Below are 12,177 nucleotides of genomic sequence, written 5' to 3' on the forward strand. Positions count from 1 at the left end.
ATCTGCTACATTATCTGTACTCAGAGAGTGATCAATGTGTTACCTATGGTGTTACATAGGACTGCGGGTGACATCTACTACATTATCTGTACTCAGAGTTATCACTGTGTTATCTGTGGTGTGACATAGGACTGCAGGTGACATCTACTACATTATCTGTACTCAGAGTTATCACTGTGTTATCTGTGGTGTTACATAGGACTGCAGGTGACATCTACTACATTATCTGTACTCAGAGTTATCACTGTGCTATCTGTGGTGTTACATAGGACTGCAGGTGACATCTACTACATTATCTGTACTCAGAGAGTTATCACTGTGTTATCTGTGGTGTTACATAGGACTGCAGGTGACATCTACTACATTATCTGTACTCAGAGAGTCATCACTGTGTTATCTATGGTGTTACATAGGACTGCAGGTGACATCTACTACATTATCTGTACTCAGAGAGTTATCACTGTGTTATCTGTGGTGTTACATAGGACTGCAGGTGACATCTACTACATTATCTGTACTCAGAGAGTCATCACTGTGTTATCTATGGTGTTACATAGGACTGCAGGTGACATCTATTACATTATCTGTACTCAGAGTTATCACTGTGTTATCTGTGGTGTTACATAGGACTGCAGGTGACATATACTACATTATCTGTACTCAGAGAGTCATCACTGTGTTATCTATGGTGTTACATAGGGCTGCAGGTGAAATCTACTACATTATCTGTACTCAGAGTTATCACTGTGCTATCTGTGGTGTTACATAGGACTGCAGGTGACATCTACTGCATTATCTGTACTCAGAGTTATCACTGTGCTATCTGTGGTGTTACATAGGACTGCGGGTGACATCTACTACATTATCTGTACTCAGAGAGTTATCACTGTTATCTGTGGTGTTACATAGGACTGCAGGTGACATCTACTACATTATCTGTACTCAGAGAGTTATCACTGTGTTATCTGTGGTGTTACATAGGACTGCAGGTGACATCTACTACATTATCTGTACTCAGAGAGTTATCACTGTGTTATCTGTGATGTTACATAGGACTGCAGGTGACATCTACTACACTATCTGTACTCATTATCACTGTGTTATCTGTGGTGTTACATAGGACTGCAGGTGACATCTACTACAATATCTGTACTCTGAGAGTTATCACTGTGTTATCTGTGGTGTTACATAGGACTGCTGGTGACATCTACTACATTATCTGTACTCATTATCACTGTGTTATCTGTGGTGTTACATAGGACTGCAGGTGACATCTGCTACATTATCTGTACTCAGAGAGTGATCAATGTGTTACCTATGGTGTTACATAGGACTGCGGGTGACATCTACTACATTATCTGTACTCAGAGTTATCACTGTGTTATCTGTGGTGTTACATAGGACTGCAGGTGACATCTACTACATTATCTGTACTCAGAGTTATCACTGTGTTATCTGTGGTGTTACATAGGACTGCAGGTGACATCTACTACATTATCTGTACTCAGAGTTATCACTGTGCTATCTGTGGTGTTACATAGGACTGCAGGTGACATCTACTACATTATCTTTTCTCAGAGAGTTATCACCGTGCTATCTGTGGTGTTACATAGGACTGCAGGTGACATCTACTACATTATCTGTACTCAGAGAGTTATCACTGTGTTATCTGTGGAGTTACATAGGACTGCGGGTGATATCTACTACATTATCTGTACTCAGAGAGTTATCACTGTTATCTGTAGTGTTACATAGGACTGCAGGTGACATCTACTACATTATCTGTACTCAGAGAGTTATCACTGTGTTATCTGTGGTGTTACATAGGACTGCAGGTGACATCTACTACATTATCTGTACTCAGAGTTATCACTGTGTTATCTGTGATGTTACATAGGACTGCAGGTGACATCTACTACACTATCTGTACTCATTATCACTGTGTTATCTGTGGTGTTACATAGGACTGCAGGTGACATCTACTACATTATCTGTACTCTGAGAGTTATCACTGTGTTATCTCTGGTGTTACATAGGACTGCTGGTGACATCTGCTACATTATCTGCACTCAGAGAGTTATCACTGTGTTATCTGTGGTGTTACATAGGACTGCAGGTGACATCTACTACATTATCTGTACTCAGAGAGTTATCACTGTGTTATCTGTGATGTTACATAGGACTGCAGGTGACATCTACTACACTATCTGTACTCATTATCACTGTGTTATCTGTGGTGTTACATAGGACTGCAGGTGACATCTACTACATTATCTGTACTCTGAGAGTTATCACTGTGTTATCTCTGGTGTTACATAGGACTGCTGGTGACATCTGCTACATTATCTGCACTCAGAGAGTTATCACTGTGTTATCTGTGGTGTTACATTGGACTGCAGGTGACATCTACTACATTATCTGTACTCAGAGAGTGATCAATGTGTTATCTGTGGTGTTCCATAGGACTGCAGGTGATATCTACTACATTATCTGTACTCAGAGAGTTATCACTGTTATCTGTGTTGTTACATAGGACTGCAGGTGACATCTACTACATTATCTGTACTCAGAGAGTTATCACTGTTATCTGTGGTGTTACATAGGACTGCAGGTGACATCTTCTACATTATCTGTACTCAGAGAGTTATCACCGTGTTATCTGTGGTGTTACATAGGACTGCAGGTGACATCTACTGCATTATCTGTACTCAGAGTTATCACTGTGCTATCTGTGGTGTTACATAGGACTGCAGGTGACATCTACTACATTATCTGTACTCAGAGAGTTATCACTGTGTTATCTGTGGAGTTACATAGGACTGCGGGTGATATCTACTACATTATCTGTACTCAGAGAGTTATCACTGTTATCTGTGGTGTTACATAGGACTGCAGGTGACATCTACTACATTATCTGTACTCAGAGAGTTATCACTGTGTTATCTGTGGTGTTACATAGGACTGCAGGTGACATCTACTACATTATCTGTACTCAGAGAGTTATCACTGTGTTATCTGTGATGTTACATAGGACTGCAGGTGACATCTACTACACTATCTGTACTCATTATCACTGTGTTATCTGTGGTGTTACATAGGACTGCAGGTGACATCTACTACATTATCTGTACTCTGAGAGTTATCACTGTGTTATCTCTGGTGTTACATAGGACTGCTGGTGACATCTGCTACATTATCTGCACTCAGAGAGTTATCACTGTGTTATCTGTGGTGTTACATAGGACTGCAGGTGACATCTACTACATTATCTGTACTCAGAGAGTTATCACTGTGTTATCTGTGATGTTACATAGGACTGCAGGTGACATCTACTACACTATCTGTACTCATTATCACTGTGTTATCTGTGGTGTTACATAGGACTGCAGGTGACATCTACTACATTATCTGTACTCTGAGAGTTATCACTGTGTTATCTCTGGTGTTACATAGGACTGCTGGTGACATCTGCTACATTATCTGCACTCAGAGAGTTATCACTGTGTTATCTGTGGTGTTACATTGGACTGCAGGTGACATCTACTACATTATCTGTACTCAGAGAGTGATCAATGTGTTATCTGTGGTGTTCCATAGGACTGCAGGTGACATCTACTACACTATCTGTACTCATTATCACTGTGTTATCTGTGGTGTTACATAGGACTGCAGGTGACATCTACTACATTATCTGCACTCAGAGAGTTATCACTGTGTTGTCTGTGGTGTTACATAGGACTGCAGGTGATATCTACTACATTATCTGTACTCAGAGAGTTATCACTGTTATCTGTGGTGTTACATAGGACTGCAGGTGACATCTACTACATTATCTGTACTCAGAGAGTTATCACTGTTATCTGTGGTGTTACATAGGACTGCAGGTGACATCTACTACATTATCTGTACTCAGAGAGTTATCACCGTGTTATCTGTGATGTTACATAGGACTGCAGGTGACATCTACTACACTATCTGTACTCATTATCACTGTGTTATCTGTGGTGTTACATAGGACTGCAGGTGACATCTACTACAATATCTGTACTCTGAGAGTTATCACTGTGTTATCTGTGGTGTTACATAGGACTGCAGGTGACATCTACTTCATTATCTGTACTCATTATCACTGTGTTATCTGTGGTGTTACATAGGACTGCGGGTGACATCTACTACATTATCTGTACTCAGAGTTATCACTGTGTTATCTGTGGTGTTACATAGGACTGCAGGTGACATCTACTACATTATCTGTACTCAGAGTTATCACTGTGTTATCTGTGGTGTTACATAGGACTGCAGGTGACATCTACTACATTATCTGTACTCAGAGTTATCACTGTGCTATCTGTGGTGTTACATAGGACTGCAGGTGACATCTACTACATTATCTGTACTCAGAGAGTTATCACCGTGTTATCTATGGTGTTACATAGGACTGCAGGTGACATCTACTACATTATCTGTACTCAGAGAGTTATCACTGTGTTATCTGTGGTGTTACATAGGACTGCAGGTGACATCTACTACATTATCTGTACTCAGAGAGTTATCACTGTGTTATCTGTGATGTTACATAGGACTGCAGGTGACATCTACTACACTATCTGTACTCATTATCACTGTGTTATCTGTGGTGTTACATAGGACTGCAGGTGACATCTACTACATTATCTGTACTCTGAGAGTTATCACTGTGTTATCTCTGGTGTTACATAGGACTGCTGGTGACATCTGCTACATTATCTGCACTCAGAGAGTTATCACTGTGTTATCTGTGGTGTTACATTGGACTGCAGGTGATATCTACTACATTATCTGTACTCAGAGAGTTATCACTGTTATCTGTGGTGTTACATAGGACTGCAGGTGACATCTACTACATTATCTGTACTCAGAGAGTTATCACTGTTATCTGTGGTGTTACATAGGACTGCAGGTGACATCTACTACATTATCTGTACTCAGAGAGTTATCACCGTGTTATCTGTGATGTTACATAGGACTGCAGGTGACATCTACTACACTATCTGTACTCATTATCACTGTGTTATCTGTGGTGTTACATAGGACTGCAGGTGACATCTACTACAATATCTGTACTCTGAGAGTTATCACTGTGTTATCTGTGGTGTTACATAGGACTGCAGGTGACATCTACTTCATTATCTGTACTCATTATCACTGTGTTATCTGTGGTGTTACATAGGACTGCAGGTGACATCTGCTACATTATCTGTACTCAGAGAGTGATCAATGTGTTACCTATGGTGTTACATAGGACTGCGGGTGACATCTACTACATTATCTGTACTCAGAGTTATCACTGTGTTATCTGTGGTGTTACATAGGACTGCAGGTGACATCTACTACATTATCTGTACTCAGAGTTATCACTGTGTTATCTGTGGTGTTACATAGGACTGCAGGTGACATCTACTACATTATCTGTACTCAGAGTTATCACTGTGCTATCTGTGGTGTTACATAGGACTGCAGGTGACATCTACTACATTATCTGTACTCAGAGAGTTATCACCGTGTTATCTATGGTGTTACATAGGACTGCAGGTGACATCTACTACATTATCTGTACTCAGAGAGTTATCACTGTGTTATCTGTGGTGTTACATAGGACTGCAGGTGACATCTACTACATTATCTGTACTCAGAGAGTCATCACTGTGTTATCTATGGTGTTACATAGGACTGCAGGTGACATCTACTACATTATCTGTACTCAGAGTTATCACTGTGTTATCTGTGGTGTTACATAGGACTGCAGGTGACATCTACTACATTATCTGTACTCAGAGTTATCACTGTGTTATCTGTGGTGTTACATAGGACTGCAGGTGACATCTACTACATTATCTGTACTCAGAGTTATCACTGTGTTATCTGTGGTGTTACATAGGACTGCAGGTGACATCTACTACATTATCTGTACTCAGAGTTATCACTGTGTTATCTGTGGTGTTACATAGGACTGCAGGTGACATCTACTACATTATCTGTACTCAAAGAGTTATCATTGTGTTGTCTGTGGTGTTACATAGGACTGCAGGTAACATCTACTACATTATCTGTACTCAGAGAGTGATCAATGTGTTACCTATGGTGTTACATAGGACTGCAGGTGACATCTACTACATTATCTGTACTCAGAGAGTTATCACTGTGTTATCTGTGGTGTTACATAGGACTGCACCTGACATGTTCTACATTATCTGTACTCAGAGAGATATCACTGTGTTATCTCTGGTGTTACATAGGACTGCAGGTGACATCTACTACATTATCTGTACTCAGAGTTATCACTGTGCTCTCTGTGGTGTTACATAGGACTGCAGGTGACATCTACTATATTATCTGTACTCAGAGCTATCACTGTGTTATCTGTGGTGTTACATAGGACTGCAGGTGGCATCTACTATGTTATCTGTACTCAGAGAGTTATCACTGTGTTATCTGTGGTGTTACATAGGACTGCAGGTGACATCTACTACATTATCTGTACTCAGAGTTATCACTGTGTTATCTGTGGTGTTACATAGGACTGCAGGTGAAATCTACTACATTATCTGTGCTCAGAGCTATCACTGTGTTATCTGTGGTGTTACATAGGACTGCAGGTGACATCTACTACATTATCTGTACTCAGAGAGTGATCAATGTGTTACCTATGGTGTTACATAGGACTGCAGGTGACATCTACTACATTATCTGTACTCAGAGAGTCATCACTGTGTTATCTATGGTGTTACATAGGACTGCAGGTGACATCTACTACATTATCTGTACTCAGAGAGTTATCACTGTGTTATCTGTGGTGTTACATAGGACTGCACCTGACATCTTCTACATTATCTGTACTCAGAGAGATATCACTGTGTTATCTGTGGTGTTACATAGGACTGCAGGTGACATCTACTACATTATCTGTACTCAGAGAGTTATCACTGTGTTATCTGTGGTGTTACATAGGACTGCAGGTGACATCTACTACATTATCTGTACTCAGAGTTATCACTGTGCTCTCTGTGGTGTTACATAGGACTGCAGGTGACATCTACTACATTATCTGTACTCAGAGCTATCACTGTGTTATCTGTGGTGTTACATAGGACTGCAGGTGACATCTACTACATTATCTGTACTCAGAGAGTTATCACTGTGCTATCTGTGGTGTTACATAGGACTGCAGGTGACATCTACTATATTATCTGTACTCAGAGCTATCACTGTGTTATCTGTGGTGTTACATAGGACTGCAGGTGGCATCTACTATGTTATCTGTACTCAGAGAGTTATCACTGTGTTATCTGTGGTGTTACATAGGACTGCAGGTGACATCTACTACATTATCTGTACTCAGAGTTATCACTGTGTTATCTGTGGTGTTACATAGGACTGCAGGTGAAATCTACTACATTATCTGTGCTCAGAGCTATCACTGTGTTATCTGTGGTGTTACATAGGACTGCAGGTGACATCTACTACATTATCTGTACTCAGAGAGTGATCAATGTGTTACCTATGGTGTTACATAGGACTGCAGGTGACATCTACTACATTATCTGTACTCAGAGAGTCATCACTGTGTTATCTATGGTGTTACATAGGACTGCAGGTGACATCTACTACATTATCTGTACTCAGAGAGTTATCACTGTGTTATCTGTGGTGTTACATAGGACTGCACCTGACATCTTCTACATTATCTGTACTCAGAGAGATATCACTGTGTTATCTGTGGTGTTACATAGGACTGCAGGTGACATCTACTACATTATCTGTACTCAGAGAGTTATCACTGTGTTATCTGTGGTGTTACATAGGACTGCAGGTGACATCTACTACATTATCTGTACTCAGAGTTATCACTGTGCTCTCTGTGGTGTTACATAGGACTGCAGGTGACATCTACTACATTATCTGTACTCAGAGCTATCACTGTGTTATCTGTGGTGTTACATAGGACTGCAGGTGACATCTACTACATTATCTGTACTCAGAGAGTTATCACTGTGCTATCTGTGGTGTTACATAGGACTGTAGGTGACATCTACTACATTATCTGTACTCAGAGAGTTATCACTATGTTATCTGTGGTGTTACATAGGACTGCAGGTGATATCTACTACATTATCTGTACTCAGAGAGTTATCACTGTTATCTGTGGTGTTACATAGGACTGCAGGTGACATCTACTACATTATCTGTACTCAGAGTTATCACTTTGTTATCTGTGGTGTTACATAGGACTGCAGGTGACATCTACTACATTATCTGTACTCAGAGAGTTATCACTGTGTTATCTGTGGTGTTACATAGGACTGCAGTTGATATCTACTACATTATCTCTACTCTGAGTTATCACTGTGTTATCTGTGGTGTTACATAGGACTGCAGGTGACATCTACTACATTATCTGTACTCAGAGAGTTATCACTGTGTTATCTGTGGTGTTACATAGGACTGCAGGTGACATCTACTACATTATCTGTACTCAGAGAGTTATCACTGTGTTATCTGTGGTGTTACATAGGACTGCAGGTGACATCTACTACATTATCTGTACTCAGAGAGTTATCACTGTGTTATCGGTGGTGTTACATAGGACTGCAGGTGACATCTACTACATTATCTCTACTCAGAGTTATCACTGTGTTATCTGTGGTGTTACATAGGACTGCAGGTGGCATCTACTACATTATCTATACTCAGAGAGTTATCACTGTGCTATCTGTGGTTTTACATAGGACTGCAGGTGACATCTACTACATTATCTGTACTCAGAGAGTTATCAATGTGCTATCTGTGGTGTTACATAGGACTGCAGGTGACATCTACTACATTATCTGTACTCAGGGAGTTATCACTGTGTTATCTGTGGTGTTACATAGGACTGCAGGTGGCATCTACTACATTATCTGTACTCAGAGAGTTATCACTGTGCTATCTGTGGTTTTACATAGGACTGCAGGTGACATCTACTACATTATCTGTACTCAGTGAGTTATCACTGTGCTATCTGTGGTGTTACATAGGACTGCAGGTGACATCTACTACATTATCTGTACTCAGAGAGTTATCACTGTGTTATCTGTGGAGTTACATAGGACTGCGGGTGATATCTACTACATTATCTGTACTCAGAGAGTTATCACTGTTATCTGTGGTGTTACATAGGACTGCAGGTGACATCTACTACATTATCTGTACTCAGAGAGTTATCACTGTTATCTGTGGTGTTACATAGGACTGCAGGTGACATCTACTACATTATCTGTACTCAGAGAGTTATCACCGTGTTATCTGTGATGTTACATAGGACTGCAGGTGACATCTACTACACTATCTGTACTCATTATCACTGTGTTATCTGTGGTGTTACATAGGACTGCAGGTGACATCTACTACAATATCTGTACTCTGAGAGTTATCACTGTGTTATCTGTGGTGTTACATAGGACTGCAGGTGACATCTACTACATTATCTGTACTCATTATCACTGTGTTATCTGTGGTGTTACATAGGACTGCAGGTGACATCTGCTACATTATCTGTACTCAGAGAGTGATCAATGTGTTACCTATGGTGTTACATAGGACTGCGGGTGACATCTACTACATTATCTGTACTCAGAGTTATCACTGTGTTATCTGTGGTGTGACATAGGACTGCAGGTGACATCTACTACATTATCTGTACTCAGAGTTATCACTGTGTTATCTGTGGTGTTACATAGGACTGCAGGTGACATCTACTACATTATCTGTACTCAGAGTTATCACTGTGCTATCTGTGGTGTTACATAGGACTGCAGGTGACATCTACTACATTATCTGTACTCAGAGAGTTATCACTGTGTTATCTGTGGTGTTACATAGGACTGCAGGTGACATCTACTACATTATCTGTACTCAGAGAGTCATCACTGTGTTATCTATGGTGTTACATAGGACTGCAGGTGACATCTACTACAATATCTGTACTCAGAGAGTTATCACTGTGTTATCTGTGGTGTTACATAGGACTGCAGGTGACATCTACTACATTATCTGTACTCAGAGAGTCATCACTGTGTTATCTATGGTGTTACATAGGACTGCAGGTGACATCTATTACATTATCTGTACTCAGAGTTATCACTGTGTTATCTGTGGTGTTACATAGGACTGCAGGTGACATATACTACATTATCTGTACTCAGAGAGTCATCACTGTGTTATCTATGGTGTTACATAGGGCTGCAGGTGAAATCTACTACATTATCTGTACTCAGAGTTATCACTGTGCTATCTGTGGTGTTACATAGGACTGCAGGTGACATCTACTGCATTATCTGTACTCAGAGTTATCACTGTGCTATCTGTGGTGTTACATAGGACTGCGGGTGACATCTACTACATTATCTGTACTCAGAGAGTTATCACTGTTATCTGTGGTGTTACATAGGACTGCAGGTGACATCTACTACATTATCTGTACTCAGAGAGTTATCACTGTGTTATCTGTGGTGTTACATAGGACTGCAGGTGACATCTACTACATTATCTGTACTCAGAGAGTTATCACTGTGTTATCTGTGATGTTACATAGGACTGCAGGTGACATCTACTACACTATCTGTACTCATTATCACTGTGTTATCTGTGGTGTTACATAGGACTGCAGGTGACATCTACTACAATATCTGTACTCTGAGAGTTATCACTGTGTTATCTGTGGTGTTACATAGGACTGCTGGTGACATCTACTACATTATCTGTACTCATTATCACTGTGTTATCTGTGGTGTTACATAGGACTGCAGGTGACATCTGCTACATTATCTGTACTCAGAGAGTGATCAATGTGTTACCTATGGTGTTACATAGGACTGCGGGTGACATCTACTACATTATCTGTACTCAGAGTTATCACTGTGTTATCTGTGGTGTTACATAGGACTGCAGGTGACATCTACTACATTATCTGTACTCAGAGTTATCACTGTGTTATCTGTGGTGTTACATAGGACTGCAGGTGACATCTACTACATTATCTGTACTCAGAGTTATCACTGTGCTATCTGTGGTGTTACATAGGACTGCAGGTGACATCTACTACATTATCTTTTCTCAGAGAGTTATCACCGTGTTATCTATGGTGTTACATAGGACTGCAGGTGACATCTACTACATTATCTGTACTCAGAGAGTTATCACTGTGTTATCTGTGGTGTTACATAGGACTGCAGGTGACATCTACTACATTATCTGTACTCAGAGAGTCATCACTGTGTTATCTATGGTGTTACATAGGACTGCAGGTGACATCTACTACATTATCTGTACTCAGAGTTATCACTGTGTTATCTGTGGTGTTACATAGGACTGCAGGTGACATCTACTACATTATCTGTACTCAGAGTTATCACTGTGTTATCTGTGGTGTTACATAGGACTGCAGGTGACATCTACTACATTATCTGTACTCAGAGTTATCACTGTGTTATCTGTGGTGTTACATAGGACTGCAGGTGACATCTACTACATTATCTGTACTCAGAGTTATCACTGTGTTATCTGTGGTGTTACATAGGACTGCAGGTAACATCTACTACATTATCTGTACTCAGAGAGTGATCAATGTGTTACCTATGGTGTTACATAGGACTGCAGGTGACATCTACTACATTATCTGTACTCAGAGAGTTATCACTGTGTTATCTGTGGTGTTACATAGGACTGCAGGTGACATCTACTACATTATCTGTACTCAGAGTTATCACTGTGTTATCTGTGGTGTTACATAGGACTGCAGGTGATATCTACTACATTATCTGTACTCAGAGAGTTATCACTGTGTTGTCTGTGGTGTTACATAGGACTGCACCTGACATGTTCTACATTATCTGTACTCAGAGAGATATCACTGTGTTATCTGTGGTGTTACATAGGACTGCAGGTGACATCTACTACATTATCTGTACTCAGAGTTATCACTGTGCTCTCTGTGGTGTTACATAGGACTGCAGGTGACATCTACTACATTATCTGTACTCAGAGCTATCACTGTGTTATTTGTGGTGTTACATAGGACTGCAGGTGGCATCTACTATGTTATCTGTACTCAGAGAGTTATCACTGTGTTATCTGTGGTGTTACATAGGACTGCAGGTGACA

This window comes from Phyllobates terribilis, unplaced genomic scaffold (genome assembly GCF_046119375.1).
Source record: "Phyllobates terribilis strain yellow unplaced genomic scaffold, ASM4611937v1 Scaffold_9__5_contigs__length_417890890, whole genome shotgun sequence".
NCBI lineage: Eukaryota > Metazoa > Chordata > Amphibia > Anura > Dendrobatidae > Phyllobates > Phyllobates terribilis.